The sequence below is a fragment of the Callithrix jacchus genome, chromosome 2 (assembly GCF_049354715.1).
Source record: "Callithrix jacchus isolate 240 chromosome 2, calJac240_pri, whole genome shotgun sequence".
Lineage (NCBI taxonomy): Eukaryota > Metazoa > Chordata > Mammalia > Primates > Cebidae > Callithrix > Callithrix jacchus.
Window position 1 is genome coordinate 73,830,107 of NC_133503.1, and position 19,003 is coordinate 73,849,109.

The 19,003-nt window shown below is 50.4% G+C and overlaps 1 pseudogene across 1 annotated transcript in view; it reads right to left on the bottom strand.

The window, feature by feature from the left end:
* The window catches only part of LOC100399321 (potassium/sodium hyperpolarization-activated cyclic nucleotide-gated channel 4-like), a 42,386-nt pseudogene that overhangs the window by 13,802 nt on the left and 9,581 nt on the right, over positions 1-19,003 (bottom strand). Inside the window, exon 2 of the transcript XR_013532072.1 lies at positions 6,493-6,916. The product of XR_013532072.1 is annotated as a potassium/sodium hyperpolarization-activated cyclic nucleotide-gated channel 4-like (transcript). The remainder of the gene's footprint in view (positions 1-6,492; positions 6,917-19,003) is intronic.

Here is a 19,003-nt window from a genome sequence, read left to right on the forward strand (position 1 = left end):
TCTCAAAGCCATCTACTTCCCTCCAATCCCAATATGACTCCAATCTAAAAACCCCAAAGATAATGGTCCCAACTGCTTGATGAAGCTTTCCAGCCCTCTAAGTCATTCTCAACCAAGCAGCTAGAAAGACCTCTTGGAGACATAAATCAGACCATATCACCCTCTTACCACAAACCTTACAATGACTTCCCACTGCACCTGTGGATACACTCCAACTGCTGACTGTGGCCCTCGGCATCCTGGTCCCCAACTACTGGCCTCCCTGACTCTGCCCCAGGCCATCTCTGGCCACAGTGGCCTTCTTTCGTGTCTTTAATGCCTCAGGCCAGTTCACGCTTGCCCCAGGGCCTCAGCACTGGGCTTGCTCTTCCATCTGCCTGCGTGTTGCCTCCAGCTCCTTCTGGTCATCCTGTCTAGGCTCAAAAGCCACTTCCATGGGAAGGAAGGAAACTGGATCCCTGTGTGTCACACAGCCAAGGGCCCTCCCTTCCCTTTCTCACCATGACTCTGCCCTGATGTATTTCCTTCCTGGAGTTCTCACCATCTGAAATGACATTCATTGACGTGTGCTGCTGAGCAAAGCAGGGCTCTTCTCTATTTCTCACTTCTGTGTTACTCCACACTAAGCACAAGCAGGCATCAGAAGTATCTGCTGATTGCATGAAAAAATGCACATATGTCTAAATGAATGAGTCGGTACCATACGGGAGCTCAAGAAAGCCTCTGGCCATGGCTAGAAAGAGTCCCAGACTGTCACAGGCCACAATGGCTGCTCTTTGGACAGATCACCCTGGGCCTTAAAGACAGAGCATTGAGAGGGGCGCATTTTCCTGCAATGGCCTCCTTTCCTTCTGTATCACCTTTGTTTTTCATCACTCCTTTTCTTCCAAGATTGGATCCTTGTCTAATTTTGCCTTTATCATGATCTCAGCAGTGAACGTGGCACAGAGCATGTGGTAAGGTTTCAGGAACTGAGAAGGGCTTTGCGATGAAAGTGAAGTTGATAACAGTGAAGAGAATGGTGGTAGTCAGGGCTCCTGCTAGCGTAGATATCTGAAGAACTAAAAGGCACCCACTCTGGAAGATGCAGTCCACAGGGAACCTGCCCTTGTCTCTGTGGGAAGAAAAGTGCCTTCTCCTGCAGGGGACACAGACTTCCGTGTCCTACTGAGAGCATAGTGGTGGTAAAGCCTGGGACTGCAGTGAGGAGGGCTGTGGGCACTGGGTGGGTGCAGGTGGGAGGGCTATAGGGGCATGTTACAGATGGTTTTTAGACATCACAAAGCTAGAGCACCAACACAGCACAATCTGAGCTGCCTGGGAAGAGCTGGTGGGGGCACATCCATTCAGGCTAGGGGGTGCCTAGATTTGAGGACACTCAACTCACCTACACTACTCTGCAGCACCCAGAACATGGTGCTGAGAACAAGGCTGGACATTGCTGGGAGAGGCTGCTAAATACTGGTGTGTCAATGTTGGCTGTGGCCACAGGCTACCTGAGAGTCAGTTGCACCAGGCAAAGATTTGCCTTGCTCTTTATATTTCATTAAAACTCCCTCTTATGATGTTGGTTCTGACTGCAGGGGTTGAGCACCTTCATTTCCAGGCCCCTTCAGGCCTTGCCAGGCAGGCGGTCTGGGCAGCTCACTCTGCCATACATGGCACTTGGGGAAGCCCTGCTCTCAGTCTTTCTGCAGTTTTTCAACTGCAGTGCAAGGACAGAGCCACACATCTTCCACTGTGGGTGTATACTGCCTTTTCCACCCCAAACCTCAGTTTCTTCATCTGTGGAATGGGTCGGTAATTGCCAGCTCTCAAGGCTATCATGGGGGTCAGGTGAGATCATAGCCACCAATGGCACATGGTAGGCACTCAGGACATGTTGGTTCCTTTCCTTCCCTGTCTTTCCCAACCCTCCAAACAAAGAGTTGATTTCTCAGTCTTGAGAAGAGACCAGAAATTGGAGGTCAGGCTGCTGCTGTTTCCACCAAGGCTTCTTCCTAGGGCCTGGTTGAATCCCCTCCTATGGATTTGTTTTCTCTTCATGGAAGAACAAGAAACTTCCACCTGTGTCCCAAGAACAAGTGTCTGCATTGAAGACAGCAATCCCAGGCCTGGCAGGGCAGCTGGTGCATATGCATCCTGGGTGGAGCCTGAAGGCAGCTGCACTGAGGGTCAAGCTGGGTCCCTTCCTGGGTGCAGGAGACAGGGCCAGTACCCAGGCCCCAGGAACACTCCTCTGCATCATCTCCACTTCTCTCAGATGCCAAGCACCAGATTCTGAGATAAGGCAATTAAGGCCCGCTGGACCTTGCAGGGTAACATCCAAAGAGGGGTAACCATGGTTTCTAACAATAGCCTCTGTGCGTAGAACAGGCTCACACCCCAGAGGGTGGGAGGAGGCACAGCTGGAAAGGCTGAGGACGGAGTCTGCTGACCTAGATCACCCAGGATGGAGGCAGAGGCTGGCATCCTCCAAGATGGTGGTCCATACCTGCCCTAGACCACTCCAGCTATGCTGACTCACAAGACTGCCTGACTGCCACCAGCACTTAGTAGATCTCCTGGGGGCCTACCTAGTCTAGGCCTGGCTGGGAGAGGCAGTGGAAGCCTGGGGTCAGAACCTAGCTTTTTGCAGCTTCACCAGGCAGACTAGGGTAAGCTTTCCCCAGTCTGTGGGAGGTAAGCTCCCCAATCCCACCCCAGGGCATGCTCCTTCCACCCTGTGAGCTACCACAAGGTCTTCAGGATCAGCTAACATAAACCTTGCCAAGGGAGATGGGTGCTGGAGACTGGACCCCAGGGAGCCACAGCTTCAGAGGACATCAGCATGTACCTGACAAGTGGGGAAACTGAGGCCCAAAGGAGGAAAGAGACTCACAGAGGGACTTGAAAGAGGAGATTAGGGCAGGGTTTTCTGTACTAAATACTTCTCTCCCCAGTGCTTATGTGTACCTGGGGCTTCAAGGGTCTTTCTCCTGCTGCCTCTGGACCTAGCAGAGGGGGGAGAAACCCCTGGGCTGGAGTGGCCTGTTATGGTCCTGGAGACAGGGTTCCTAGGCCCAGCCCAATCCCAGGAGTCCAGTGAGAGCCCTAGGCTGGGCAGTATGCCCATCAGAAACTAGCTCAAAGCAATTTTCTCCCCAGCTGGCAGGAGAGAGAAGGTTGTGTGTGGAAGGGCAAGAGTCATCCATCTGGCCTCCTGGGATCTCCTTCCTGCCCACAAGATGGGGTAGCACGTCCAATTCACAGGCCTGACCCAAGGCCTCCTGGGGCGTCTGCCTCCCCCAGAGAAAGGCCAAGACAGGTGCTTGACCAGTTCTGGGTGGCCCACAGGGTTGCCAGGCCAGGGTGGCAGTGGGGACAAGAGCCCCAGGCCTGAGCTCCCAGGAGGCATAATGTGGGGACAGGAAAGACAAGCTTAGCTCCACCCAGGACTCACCCTGCCAGCCACTGGCATCTCTGCCAACTCCTACAAAAGCCCACAGTCCCCAGGCCCTGGAGGACTAAGGTCGGCCCCTGCAGGGGCTGAGGCCTGGAGACACAAATGGATGCCAGAGGAGGGAAAGGGCTGGCATGCCTCTGCTTTTCATGGTGGTGTAGCTGTGGGTCCAAGATACGCAGAAGGTTGGGGGTTTCTCAGGGTCTAAGGGAGCCAACCTGGTCTTACATTTCCACCTGCGATGGAAACAAGGAAAAAAGTGTGTTAGGGAATGACGGGAAACATGCCTCAATCCTTCCTTCACAGCCCCTCAGAGTGGACCCAGTTGCCACCCTCCAGAGTCACTGTCCCCTCTCAGCTCTCACCTCAGAACACCTGCCACATCTCTGTACTTCTCTGTCCCACAGGCATCTCCAACTCAACTTGTCACACAGATCTGCCCAGCCGCTGCCTCCCACTCTCTGCCAGCAGTCATCCTCGTCCTTTGATTCCAGAGCCTATCCAGGACAGCACAGGTGGGTGCCCAGCAAGCACTGGCTGGACTGAAGGAAGTCCAGTCCCATGGAGGCACCCCAGCCATGACAGGGACCAGTAATGGAATCACTTCCATCTGAGAAAGTGGAAAGTGCATGGAACCAGGAGACAGGAGGCCTAGGCCAAAAGTCCTACTGCTGGAACAGCTGGCCTTTCTGATATATAGGGATAATTAATCTTGCCCTGTTTCTCTTGCCAGCTAAGTGTGAGGAATCAAGGAAATGCTACTAAGACAACTGGGTGGGGAGGGATACACACACACACACACACACACACACACACACACACACACATTTTTTTTTTTGAGATGGAGTTTCACTCTTGTGCCCAGGCTGGAGTGCAGGTGCGATCTTAGCTCACTGCAACCTCTACCTCCTGGGTTCAAGCAATTCCCTACACCTCACTCAGCCTTCTGAGTAGCTGGGATTACAGCACCCACACCAGGCCCAACTAATTTTTTGTATTTTTAGTGGAGACAGGGTTTCACCATTTTGGCTAAACTGGTTTTGAACTCCTGGCCTCAAGCAATCCACCCATCTTGGCCTCCCAAAGTGCTAGATTTACAGGTGTGAGCCACCACACCCAGCCAGAAGGGACATATATTAAACAGTCCTGCACTAGGCTTCATGCTAAGGCTTTATAAACATCAGGTACTATTTATATCCATTTTGCAGATAAAGAGAGGCACAGAGAGGCAAAGTGGACCCGAAGCTACAAGCTAGTCAGTGTGGGATTTTAACTGGGGTCTTAAATGTGCTATTCCACTCACTGGGCAGGGACAGCCCACACTATATTCTGGGGACCAAGAGAGCTAGCTGGATTCTGCCCCAGTTCTACCAGAGGTCTAACTGCATAACCTTGGAGAAGTTGTGGCCCCTCTCTGTCAGCATAAGTAATGCAAATTTTCCAAGCCAAAGAGAATTTCTGCCATGGAGCGACACTGCCAAACTAGTGCACACACTTCTCCCATGGCACATGTGTTCATGACACCTCTAACCTGAATCTGCCCACGCCTCTACCATCAGCCATGGGTACTGCCAGCCAAGGCCCAGGCTGCTGCTGGGGATGGGGGTGGGGGTTTTTATGTCTTGAGCATGGGAACTTCTGCCCAGGCAACCAGGGTCCTGGAGGCTGGGAATTCAGTCATGTGGGACAGGGATGGGGTGGGAAATGGCCCCCCCATGGAAGCTTGTCCAGCCCACAGACCACCCAACCCTAAGGTGGGCTGCCTGACAGAGGCAGTGGGGCCTCCAGGCTGGCCTGCCACTGCTGCCAAGTCGTGTAACTTGGGTGGGTGGCAGACACAGACCGAAGCACTTGGCAAGGTCAGCCGCTCTTCCTCCCAGTGCGGCCCTTATCTCTTCAGCCCATGGATGGAGTGAGGTTTGTTCAGAATGGAGTTGGCCCACCCAGTTCTTTTTCAATGTTTTATTTTCCTCCTGTAGCCAGTGTCCACAGCCCGCAGGATCCTTTACAGTTTCTGAGCACAGGACTCCAGCCTGCCCACATGATTTTACCCTCTACAGCCAGCCGGCCACACCTTTTGTCAGAGGCTGCTGGAAACTGCTTTGGCTGTGAGTGCTGAGGAGGGTGGTGCCCTGAACCAATCACTGACAGGTAAGGAGATAGAAAAATCCCAACTCCCTTGCCCTAATTGGGCAACTCCAAGGTGTGGTGCACACCATCTCCAGATCCCCATGGGGTTGAGCCAAACTGCCCTCCACAGGATGCCCTCCAACAATGTCCAACCATTGCTTGGCTTCCTGTCTGTCCATGTCCCTCTCTGCCAGCCCCTTACCAGTTTTTCCCGAAAATATGTCCCCAAAAAATCACTTTCATGCCAATCTTTGTCTCAGGGTCTGCTCAGGAAGACCCCAAGCTAAGATAGTTGACAACAAAATTTGTACAAAAATCCAGACTTCCATTTCTCATAATGCTGTAGATCTAGCACCCCTGGGCCCATTCCTACTTGATAAAAATTGGATGGAGCTGCATAGAGGCCACCCAATACAGATGGAGGATATGTTCTCTAGTTCTTCTCATCCACCACACTGTCTACTGTCCCCCAACTGGCCCTTTCAAACCATCCCCATTCCCTGCCTGTCCCCAACAAGCTTATAGGTTTACAAACCCCACAACATAATGCAGTGGTTAACAAGGTGGGCTCTGGAGGTGATCAGCTTAAGTTCACATTCCAGGTTCACAAATTACTAATTGTGCAACCTTGTATAAGTCACTTAAGCTTTCTGTCTCTCTGCTTCTTCATGTGAAAAATGAGTATATACATGTACCTATATGGTTCCCTCTATAGATGTTATGGACTTCATTGAGATCCTGCATGTAAAGTATCCAGCACATGATAAGAGGTCAAGAAATTACTAGTATTTGTCCTCTTGGAGCAAGTGTGTCTGCCACAATCTGACAGCCCATGCCCAATGATCTGAGGTTCCCTGCCAGTTCCTCACCCCTCTGGAGGGGATGGCCCATCCCCCAAGAGATGTACACTGACTGCTCACCTCTTCCCACTGGTGAATACATCGAATGAGGCGGGAGAGGTGTAAGAGATGTAAGAGGCTGAGGATCTTCATGAAGCAGATGATGAGAATGGCCTGGGCAGTCTTGTAGAACTCCAAGTCAATGCACGTCTCCACAATGAGGAAGATGTAGTCCACAGGGATGGAGGAAATGAAATCTACCATGAACCAGCTTTTCAGGTACTTCATCTTAATCTGCTGTGGGTCCAGGATGATCTCTGTGTTGCCCTCCACCACGATTCCTGTGCAGAAGTTGAGGACCAAGTCAATGAGGAAGAATGTATCTGACACCACATTGAAGACAATCCAGGGTGTGGTGTTCTCATCCTTGAAGAAGGTGATGACCACAGGAATGATGATCAGGTTTCCCACCATCAGCAGCAGCATGGTCTGGTCCCAGTAAAATCTGCCCAGAGACACAGGGGTCGGTCACCAGGAGGAGAGAGAGGACAGGTAACAGACTAAGGGAGGAAGGTCTGAGGGACAGCAACTGAGAGAGAGAAGTCTTGGGAGGTTCCAAGACAGGAAGATAGGCACAAGGGTACCAGGGCAAGATATGGAGACTGGCACAGGGAATGACACAGTAAGAGGCTCTTCATTCACTAAGGATACCCTCCGTGCTGCCCTTCTGTGAGTTCCCCAGACCCCCAATGACAAGCTTCGTCCTCCTGTCCCCACCCCACGGTGAGAGTCAGGCTGAAAAGCCAATCAGTCACACTCAAAGAGAAGCAAGAGGCTGCTTTAGGAAAAGAAGCAGCTCACCCCGCACCACCCCAGGCTCAGGCTAGGCTGCCCTATTCTCCCTGAGGGTTAGCTGTGGCTTGAGATGGGCTGTCAGGGAGACATGCCACAGACCATGATGAAAGAGCAGGGGAGGTGCAGACAGGAAGCAGGTGCCTAGGAGACATGAGGCCCAGGCTCCAGCCACAGCTTTGTCATCAACATGCTGCATGACATCCGGTGGGGCCCCCCTACTCTGAGTCTCAGTTTCCCCACTGTGCAATTAGTCCTATCATTCTGATCTGGCCCACTCCCACACTGGTTCTCTAGCAACCTCCTTTAGTCCAACCCCTATAATCAGAAAATGTCTAACCCTCTCCTTCCCTCAGAGGCTTGCATCCTGACATGGGGGTGTGGAGGGGGAGAGAGAACTTCAAAAGCAGAATTAATGGGGGAATTTCAGGCACCAGTGAGGTACCACTCAATGCAATGGAAAGAGACCAGCCCACGGCTTCCAGAATCATTTCTCCTAAGGCCTCAGACACCTTCAACTCCTTCTCAGAGGGAGCCTCAGGGCAAATCCTCGGAGAGGTTGAGCAGCATGAGAAGGAGGCACAACACCAACTCACAGGTCTATGCTGGGTTTCTCCCAACTCACCATGCAGGGGGCCTTCTGGAGTGTGAAAACACCATAGGTAGCCAAGGCCCAATCCAGAAGGCTTGGCCAATTATTCCCAGGAACCAGGTACCACCCATCCTAGGGCTGGCCCCAAGACCAAGAACTTGCACTGCAGAGCTGTTTCTTTCTGCTGTTAATTTAGACAGTTACACAATACCAGATAAAGGTATTAAGTCAGGCAGAAATAAGCATGTCTTCTCCCAGGAGAAATGACCTTTCTGCCACCTTTGATTCTTTACTGCAGGGAAGTCAGGAGGAAGTGAGAAAGAAAGAGATAAGCTTTCCTTGAGTCTTCATAGGGTCCCACCGTAAACCAAAGTGCCCCTGCCTACACAGTTCCAGGTTTGCAAAGAAATTACTTCACAGCAAATTGTCTGTTTGTTCACCAGACTCAAAAGTGAGTCGAGGAGGGGCTGTAAATCAAGGAGGGGGTAGGGGCTGTGAGCCAAGGAGTGGGTAGGGCCTCTTTCACTGAAGGTAGGTGAGACGGCTGTCCTACATCACCCTACATGGTGAAGGGCAGTTTCCAGAGAGTCAGCTTCCTACAGCTCTGCTTAAAGCCAAGCCCTTCAGGGCCTCAAGACAGGGCCTCATGGGGGATAAGGCCAGATGCCAAGAGGCCAATTTCATCTCCTCTCTACCCCCTGTCCTACCACTCCTTCCTGTGGTCTCAGTACCTGTATGCCAGCTGAGAGAACCCAGCTAAGGCCTGAGGACACACCCTCAGCTTCACACTTCACTACAAAGAACACAGCACATCTGCTAATGAGTCATGGACCCCAGGAGAATGGTTTCAGCATCTATGGGGTACCCTAGAGCCATGCACGCTCTACCCAGTCACATGAAACTCACTCAAAGACAACTGTGTACACTCATTAGACACCACACACAGGTATCCCCATTCACATGCACAGGGCACAAACACCCCTCTATACACTCTGCTGTCATCTCTCTTCATTTAATCTCTAGGGAAAAATAAAAGAAAACAAATTTCTAAAACTGTGCATAGAAAGGCCACTGAAGGCCACGTAGCCCTCTGTATATAAAGCTAATACACCCAGGCTGGAGAAGTTTCTAAAATTAACAGAGCAGGTGCAAGGCTTCTGGGAATGCTGACTTGGGCAGGCCTATCACTGCAATGGGTTTCTATGCTCTCCCCAGCTCTAGTTCCCTCAATTACAGTTCAAATTTGAGACAGTAATTAACAGGAGAATGTTTGCATTTAGTGGTCTTCATAAAACTAAATTGCATAAGGCAAAAACACCCATTTCCTCACACTCTGACTAATGGTTTCAATCTTCAGCTTCCAGATGCTCAGGGATATTTCCAGCACTTGATCTGGGCTGGGGTTGGGGTCCTGGAGCATTCTTCCCCACAAACCACTACCCCAGAATATCGGAGAGCTGCTGGAGAGACAGCTGGTTGGAGGAGGGGTGGGCCCTGGAGCCAGCCAACCTGGGTTTAATTCCTGCTCCATTGTTTACTAGCAAGTCACTTTACCATGCCATGCCTGTTTTCTTATCTGTTCAATGATGATAACCACAGTACCTGACCAGCAGCACTGTCATAAAGAGGAAATCAATTGATTTCTGTCAAATGCTCTGACCTATGCCCAACTATATTATGAAATGAGTAAATAAATCATTCAAATAAATAAATTTTCAGGAAAGAGGTAATAGAGAGATCAAATCTCCTAGAGAAGAGCCAAAGCAACACATCTGCTGAGAGTGGGCTCACAGAGGAGCCTGTAATAGACCCAGGAGAGCTGGTAGCAGGAGGCAAGGGCTAGCTTACAGAGTCCCCACAGCAATCAGATGACAGACCTATTTGCCTCAGCACACAGATGCCCTCACCTCCAGAGACTCATGGTCTGGTCAGAGGACAAGGCTTGGAGAGAAGATAATTGGGCAATGATGTAAGAACCATCCCAAGGAGCCCAGGTGTCTGTAAAAACAGGATCCCAGTAGCTTATAAGGGTGAGCCCAGGAAAGTGCTTCTGAAGGAGGTGAGAGGAGTTGGGTTTTGGAGGCTGCCCTTTACCTCCTGGACAACTTTCCTTACTCCTTGCCAGATACTTGCACAGATCTCCGAAAGCCAGGGCCTGCCAGAGCCAAATGGGGCGTTCAGCACCACAGACAGCGCCCAGCACGCCCGCCAGCTCCATTCAATGGGTTTAGCGAGGAGAAGCCGCCAATCACTTTTGCGTTGGCATGCTCAGCTTGCTGGCCTCTCTTTATTTCTAATCCTGCTGTCAGAAGCATCTCAAGTGATTCTTGATATCTTTGGGCATTTTTATTGGGAGCTCCTTGGTGACTGAAAAGACTTTATTCATAAAGACCCCAAAACGCTTCACATGTATACAGTACTTACTTTGTGTTTTCCATGCGTTACTTCATTTATCCTTTACACCAGCACTGTGGCTGCTATTATTTTACAGATGATGATCTTGAGGCTCAGAGATAAGTGTCTGCCCTAGGCTAGACAGCTAGTGAGGGATACAAGCAATATTAGGAGAAGTTTCTGGGACTCCAGAGTTTGAGTTATTGGAGTTGTGGGTACCCTAGGGGGATGTGGGAGGCAGACATGCTTTTCTGACACTTTTGCATCACCATGGAAAGGCAGCCTACCACGGCAGATGCAGCCCCTGCCCCAGAGACAAAAGAGAAAAAGAGAAGACTCCAAAGAGATCTGGGGTCCCTATGTTCCTGATGTTAGGGCTTTCTGATGTAGAGGAAGTAGCACATCTCTCAAGTGCTAAATGCACCCTGGCTATCTCCAGTCTGTCATGGTCAGACATGTCTTATAGAAGAAAGGAAGAGTAACATTTCCAAAGCCTTATTTCCAAAGCCTCAAGCTGAATGTCCAATGTTCCCTTATCACCCAGACACCCCTAGAATCACTCATAAATAAATCTCACAATCCAGGGTGTAAATCCATGCTGGTGAGTGTCATGCCCTAGCAGGGAAGCAAGGCACAGCCATGCTCAGATATCCTGGAGTTGGCACAAGCCTGAATTAGGGGGCCTGGTCTCTCCAAATCCCTAGTCTCTCCAAATCGTCCAGCCCAGTGCTCTTTAAATTAACAGGAGTCTGGACAGCAAGACACCAACTAGGCTCTGCAAGCCCCAGCCCAGGCTCAGCTCCAGGCTCCCAGACCTGTCTTCTCTCAATCCTTACCTGGACCAGTGGGTCCACCCAGGCAGGTGGCCTCTCAGCAGGAACAGGCAGCCTATAGGCTGACACTGGAGGGGCAGGTCCCATATGTAGAAAGGAAGTCATCCCTATGGCAAAAAGCCAAGCAGCCCATTACACTGATATCTGGAAATTTCATGTTTTGGTGTAAGAGGCAGTTCATAGTCTCAAGGGAGCTGAGGAATACATGATAGGAGATGGTTGACCCTGAACTCAGGGACTCAAGGATTAGACCAAGGACCCTCTCCTTCCCTGGAGGCCAAAGAGGATGGTAACAGTGACAGAATGAAAGTAGGAAAAGTGGAGGTCCCACATAGGGATGACCTCCTTCAGCCTCTTCTTGTCCACACACACCAGTGCTTGCCTTTGAGGACATATGCACATATATACATGCTTGTGCATGTGCACATGCACAAACACAGACATGAGCATGCATGCACACATGCACACACATACACACAGACATGCAATACCATGAATACATTTTTTGTAAACACACTCTTGTCTTTGCCCTCCTACATACATCCATTTTCACACATACATACTTTCTTGCATACATTTGGCACAAATTATATCCATTGGGAATCCTGTCAGCTGGAAGAAGAAGAATGTCATTGTTTTGTCATTAAAATATTTTCCACCTTTCAAACTACCTTTTCAACTCTGACCACTGAAGCCTCTGCACAGCCTGAGCCTTGGTTTTGGCTCTCCTAAAACACCATGGGCTCCTGGAGGACAGGGGCCTTGTCTCAGACACCCATGTCCCTGCAGTGCTGACTATAGCCTGTAGGTCTCCATGCTTTCTCCCAGGTGAGCAGCACACTCAGTGCCATTTTGCAGATGGCTCCCATTCAGCGCCACTCCCAGCACCAGACCTGCATTCTCACCTGCCTGCAAAATGCAGCCACCTGGAGGGCCAGCTGTCTCCTACAGCCAACAAGTCCAGAGTTGAACTAAGCATCCTCCTCCTCAAAGCTGAATGGCACAGTCTGCATTTCAATCATTTAGGCTCAAAACCTCACAGCCATCACTTACTGCTGCCTCTTACCTCCTACTCACCCCTACAGCAATACCCCCAGAAGTCACCATGTCTAGTCTAGCTGCATCTGTGATGGCTTCTGCATCACCTGGACCTTTGCCCCCACGTCCTTCCTGGTCTCCAGCCTCCATTCTCTGCCCCTCCAACTCATATGATCTCTACGTTATCTTTCCCATTCCCCAGGTTTTCCAGACCCAGCAAAGATCCTGTCCAAGGTGACAGTGAAGACAGTGAGCCTGAAGGAGGATGGCAGTCAATACTTGCTGGGCACTTACCATTTGCCAGGCACTAATCTGAGCATCTTATCTGGATTACTTTATTTAATCCACAGAAACAACCCTATGAGGTAGATACTATGATTATGCCCATTTTACAGACGAGGAGACAGTTACAAGAAGTTGAGAGATTTGCTATATATGGTGAGCCAAGTATTCAAACCTAAGGAGCCTAACTCCAGAGGCCTACTTTCTAACCACTCTACAGAAACATCAATCTGGCTGGTGGTATTTTATTACTCCTGAACTCTGTGCCTCCCCCAACTCCTTGTCTCCCTCTCAGCTCTCTCCTCTGTGCTCTCTCCCATGGCACCTGCATCCTTAACTTCTTCACTCCCAGACCCCTCTGCCTCCCCACTTAAGTAAACCCTAGTTGTGTCCTAAGGACTTCACTCTCCCAAATTCCTCATACCTCAGGGTAAGGGGTGAGTCAGCATCCTCCCCTCTCCCTACTGCTGCTACCTCTTACCTGTTGTAGAAATGTCTACAAGACCTTTTGGGTATCCTTGTCATCTGTTGGCCATTCTTCCAGCATCCATCTGCCACCCTCAAGGACCTTGGCAACGCTGGCACCTGGTTCACAACCTCCCATTCCACTCCAAATCCTATTGTCCTAGGTAACTTCTACTCCATATCATCGACCCAGACAACACCCTGGCCTCTTGGTAGCTTGCCTCCCTGATTCTAACAATCCCACCTCAATGGTCCATTCCAAAGTGCACCCTTGACCATGCCACCACCTCCGACTGCTGCATCTCTGCCATCTTCAAGTACTCCTTGCCCTGCTTTCCTCCTGGCTCTTCTATTCAGTTGTGCTGCACCTGTTCTTCAGTGTTCTGGGAATATCTAGTCTGCCAACTCCTCTGATCCTCCCATCAGAACCCTCCCACATCTTTCCAACCACCCCTGACCCCAGACACGACAGTCCAGCTCATCTGCCTCTCTAAAACCAGTGCCTTTTACTCCCATGCCACTCCTTCTGACAGCTTCATGAAATCCCAGCCCACTGTCAACCCTTTGCACATTCACATGGGGGCTGTGTAGAGAATCCCACAGCCTCAGAGCAGTCCTACTAATATCCAAATTTCTTAGCTCCTCGTACCTCAATATCCTCATCACGGCCTCATTATCGACCTTCACCTCTGTCCCCCATCCTTCCAGGAGACCCTAGTAAACACTCCTGCCCATCCCACACAGCTGCTATTTCAAATTATTTCCTCTCTCCCCAAAACTCTGAAGTCACCACTTTTTCTCTCAGTGTCAGCAGGTAACACCACTTTCTATGCCACAGAGAAAAAAAAGCCGCCACAGTGTCCCCTTCCTCTTTCTGCCACCTTGCAGCATCTCCCCCATCCCATCTCTTCCTCCCAGTCACAAGAGAATGAGTGGCTCTTCTACCTGCCTGCCCTCTTGATACCATCACCATTTTCCTCCCCAGACCTTAATCTACAGATAATTCCCTCTCTCGCCTATCTCTTCCATCTCTCCCTCTCTCACCTATCTCTTCCATCTCTCCCTCTCCACTGATCCTTTCCCATCAGCTTTTCCTTTGAAGCTCTCAAAACTTAAAAAAAAAAATCCCTCCCTGAACCCCTGCTCTCTTATCTCATCCCAGGCTCCTTGAAGGAGGTGTCACCATCCCCACACTCTCGCTTTCATGTCCCTCACCCAATGCTCCTCTCCACTCCACTTGATCTTAGCCAAAGGCTGAGAAGTGATTCTGCCATTGACTACTCAGCATGTCACCAATATGCACCCTGCTGCTATATCCAATGGTCACTTTCCAGTCCATTTCCTCCCTGGCCTTTAGCATCATCTGGCCCATAGATCATTCTGCCCTGCAGACAATCTCCTCCGTGGCTTCCCAGGTGGCCCACTCCACTAGCTTTTCTCTGTTCTCGCTGCCTCTCCTTTCCCTTCCCTTGAACTGTCTCCTTTTCCTTGGCATGGCCTTTCCATGTTTTTGCTCCCTGGGGCCCTCATCTCTTCCCTATCTATGCACTCTTCCCAGGTGACTTCACAGACCCTTGTTATTCTGCTGCCTTGTAAACAAGACCCCTCTCTTGAACTCTACAGTCATGCATCGACTTGCTGACTATGTCTACACCTGGATGTCCCACAGGAACCTCACCTTGGCCATATTCAGACAGAGCTTCACAGCTTCCTTCACACTCATGTGCTTCCAGAAAATGGTACCACCAGGCACTCAAAAGCATATCATAGAAACTTCAGAGTTATTCTCAACTCTTCCATTTCCCTTGCCTTCTAACACTTCATCACATTGGATCCAATGTGTCCCATCAAGCCACCATGGGGACTATTCCAACAGCTTCCCAGCTGAGCTCCTGGCCATCCCAGGACCTCACATGCTTCAGGGTCAGGGCTGGGGCCAGCACCCTCCTCCAATCCACTCTCCACACTTTGCCAAGCTCCAAATCTTTCTGTGTTCCCCACCATCCCCCAACTGAAATCCAAATTCCTCACTGTCGTCCCCAAGGCCTTTCCTGGTCTGGACTCTGACTCTTTCTCCTGCCTTGAAGCTCCCCATTCCTCTCCTTGTACGCTCTGCTACAGACAGACTCAGCAGCCTTTGGTGTCCCCAGTGCATGGTGCTTTCTTTGCCTCTGGGTTTTCCTACATGCTGACATCTCTGCTTGGGACTCTTCTTCCCACTTGCGCCCACCTATCCCCCTTAGTTCACAGGAGGCATCACTTCTCCTGGGAAGCTTTTGTATCCTAGAAATCTGGTTAGCTGCCCCTCACAGGCACTGCCCTCATATAGTATTCATCATGTTATAAGGAAACTGTGTGTGTGACTGTCTAACTTGCCATCACTGACTCTCTGAAGTCAGCACAGTACCTTTTATATGGTAGGTCCTAATAAATAATGTGAACGGGTGAAAACATATGAATGAGTGGATGGGGGTGGGTAAACAGATGAGTGCAAGCCATTTATGTCTCAGGAGTGTGTGCCAAAGGCTGAGTGGCAGGGAGCCCAGCAGAAGCCACGTGACGCAGGCAGCCCTCTGAAACAGACTCCTTCCCACCAGGCTTTCACAAGCCTCTGATGATCCAAACCCGAATACTCACAGCAACAGCCCTCAGCAGGCGGCCCCACTTGGTGCTGATGATCATGGTGGAAAAGTGGCAGAGAAAGAGTGGAGGCATTGAAAGTGGGGGAGAAGGCAGATGAACAGACATAGGCCAGAAGAAACAGGGGGTCTGGGGTCTCTGACAGGATGGGATGAGAGAGAGCTAGTGGGGGGACCTTGTGGCTGAAGACTGCAACCAAGGCTGAGACTGTTTCCGGCCTGAGCTGTGCAGGTGGTGGGGGCAGAACCAACCACCCATAATAAGCCTCCGCATTATGGGTATGCCTCCTTGATACTCCCACACACACCACCTCCACCACAAGGTATTTTAAAGGTTCTCCCTTCTTCCCAAATAGGCCTAGCACCAAGACCCAGAAGCCCTGGGGAAGGGATGAAGGAGGCAGCTTCACTGCTCTCCTGGAGTCCCCCTTCTTTCCCCCAACCAGATAGACCCAGGATGAGTCTTAGGGCTCCCAGTGCTGTGAGCTCCCCAAGAGCAGAGATAATTTTTCTTCCCTTTTCTAAGATGGGAACACGCAGCTGGGCAAGGTGTGGGGAGGAGTCTCAGTAACATTATCTTTTTGTTAAATGGATGGATGGATGGATAAATGGATGGACAGATAGATGGATAGACAGATGGATGGTTGGATGGATAGAAGCCTGTTGCCAGAGGAAGAAAAGACTGCCAAAAATAAAACAAAAAAAGAATTCACTAAATCACTAACATTGATGATTTCTAAGTATGGGATTATGTGACTTTGAGTTTTTCCATTCCACCTTTCTACTTTTCCCCCATTCCCCATAACAGGCAGATATTATCTTTATAATCAGAAACATTCATCTACCTTTAAGCAATGGCCAGCACCCTGTGCTGTGAGGGGTCCTCTAACATATGTCAGGGGACAGACACAACCCTGGTCCCCAGACAGCTCCTACATCATCAGCAGAAATAGGCGGCAAAGTCACTGCCGTGACTGGGAGGTCAGGATGAGAAGACATTCTGGAGGAGGTCAGTGATGAAGATGGAGAGAGGGCAGTAATCTGAAGAGCAAGTGTAATAGGCAGAGGAGGCTAGCTTAACATCACGTGTGCCAGCCCATGACACACATGCGACACACACGAAGATGCCTTCCCTGTCTCCCCTCCCAACACCTTGATAACTGTTTGAAAGCACCTATTACTCCCCCTCCACAACCCATACCTGTCTAGCTCCTCTTTACATTTTCTGAGGCAGAGCCACTGCTAGCCCCTTCATCATCCCATACACTAGAAGGAGCTGCCTCTCTGGTGGTGGTGGGGAGTGTTTTGTCACAGAGTGAGCAGGAGTTCTCCCTGCCTGTGTCCTGGGGCTGGCATCTTAGTCTCCCCACCATACCCTCAAGGTTGAAATCACCTCCCACAGCCTTCTTGAGTCAGGCTGGGTGCTCAGCTGCTCAGGTCTCTGGAGAAAAATATACCCCCACCCATGGCCTCCATCCTGCCCAACCTCCCCTCATTGCTTTTCCCTGTACCCAGGGTCTTCCCACCACAATAGATAAATTGCCATCTTCCTCCCACCCCCACCTGGCCACCAGGGCTCTATTTTTAAACCACCTCAAAATCCCTTACTCAGAATCACAGGCTTCCAGGTAGCCGCTCCCTTGGCTGCCGAGGGCTGCCTCAGCACAGTCCAATTCAGAGCCAAGGGCATCCGGGGCTTAGTTTACAGGTGAGTGGTTTGGATTTGGGTGTGTGTTTATTTTCCAAGTTTTCTACGTTTATCAAACTTGAGGAACAAAGTTGGTTTTATTTGTTTTGTTTTCTTAAAACCCAGTGATAACCCTTTACCCCTGCCTTTTCTAAGGTATCTCCTCATCCTGGGCTGAGGTCCTGCCTTCATGATGCAGTGAGAGCTGGCCTCAGCCTCTCCCCAAGGAGAAGGTAAGCTGTGCAAGGGCTACAGTTGACCTGGGCTTCTCTTCTTGGTCTGCAATCCTTCAGCCATACAGTGCAGTGCCCCTCACACTGGAATGTACACACACATCACCTGGGGATCTTTCTGAGCTACAGATTTGGTGGACTTCAGTTGGTATGGGGTGAGACCAACATCTGCACTATTAACAAGCCCCCAGGTGATGCTGAGGCTGTTGGTGCAGGGACCCCATTTCTGTCTGGCCAGGCTATAGCAGACGTATGGTGGTTAGGTGCTCTGCTATGAGGCCATGGGCAAATCACTTAACCTCTCTGAGCCCGTTTTCTAATATGCAGGATGAGGATACTAAGCCCCACCTCACAGGATTCTAGGAGGATCAAATGAGATAGTATTTGCGATATGCGGGACTCCACGTTTGGATCCCCTTCCACGAACACTCCCTTCATGGAAGCCATCTTTCTCTCTGCTGAATTTCCCCTCTGGAGTCCCCTGCCATGAACACTCCCTTCGAGGAAGCCTGTCTTCCCCTCCTAAACTTCATCTCTCTCTATTCCCTTCCACTCAGCATGGAAGCTGTTTTCCTCTCCTGGATTCCATCCTTCTGGATTCTCTCACTCAGTGTGAGAGTTAATTGTTTCTTTCTTTCTCCTTCTCCTGTTTAAATAAATAAATAAATAAATATTGACGATATGCTATATGGTATAAATACTCAATTCAAGTTGGCCATCACCATCATCATCATCATCATCATTATCATCATCATTATTCTATAGCCATTAAGATGCAGGTCCTGGCCTGAGAACTAGGAGGACCCTGAGAGACACGAATTGATCCCACCTCAAGAAGCCTTCAGTCTAGAGGATGGACAGACCCACCCCACAAGGGAGCTGAAAATCCAGGCCAGCTCCATGGGCAGATGGAGCCATGAGCCAAAGGAAGGGAATAAGAGGGTTGATGCAGAATCTCTGACTCTGTCCCATAGGCTGGGGATGGCCAGAGGGCAGGAGAAATTCAGCCAGGCTTGCTCCAGAAAGAAGCAGGGGACAGCATGGCCTGTTGGGTACTAAAGCCTCAAAGAGGAGGCAGGCAGGTGCCCAGGTAGGTCCACTGATCAGGAGACAGCACTGTGGCTGCAGCCCAGGGGTCACAGGAAGGAGGCCCATGCTATGGAGTAGACGGTGTCCAGGTCAGGGGCCTGAGAGTCTCAAGTTCTAGTCCCATCTCTGTCTCTAACTTGCTGTGCTACCTTGAATAAGTCCCTTCTTCTCACTGCCCCTTCCTCAGTTTCCCCATTGGCACAATGCAACAATGGAGCTAGACATCTCTAAAGATATGCTGAGTTCCATGAATCTCTGCAGTACAGAGGCTAAAGAGGTCAGCCAAGGGCAGCCGTCCAGATCATCAGCTCACTCATGGAAGAACGTGCATCTCAGGGAACCCTGACACCTCAGCTCCCAGCTCTGAAGAGAATTTGGGAGACATCCTGCATACCAGCTTGAGAACTCAGAGCTTTTCCAGGGTACATGAGGGGCTGGGAAGGTTAGAGAGGGAGGGAATTCCTTGAGGAAGGGACTGCAACCACACC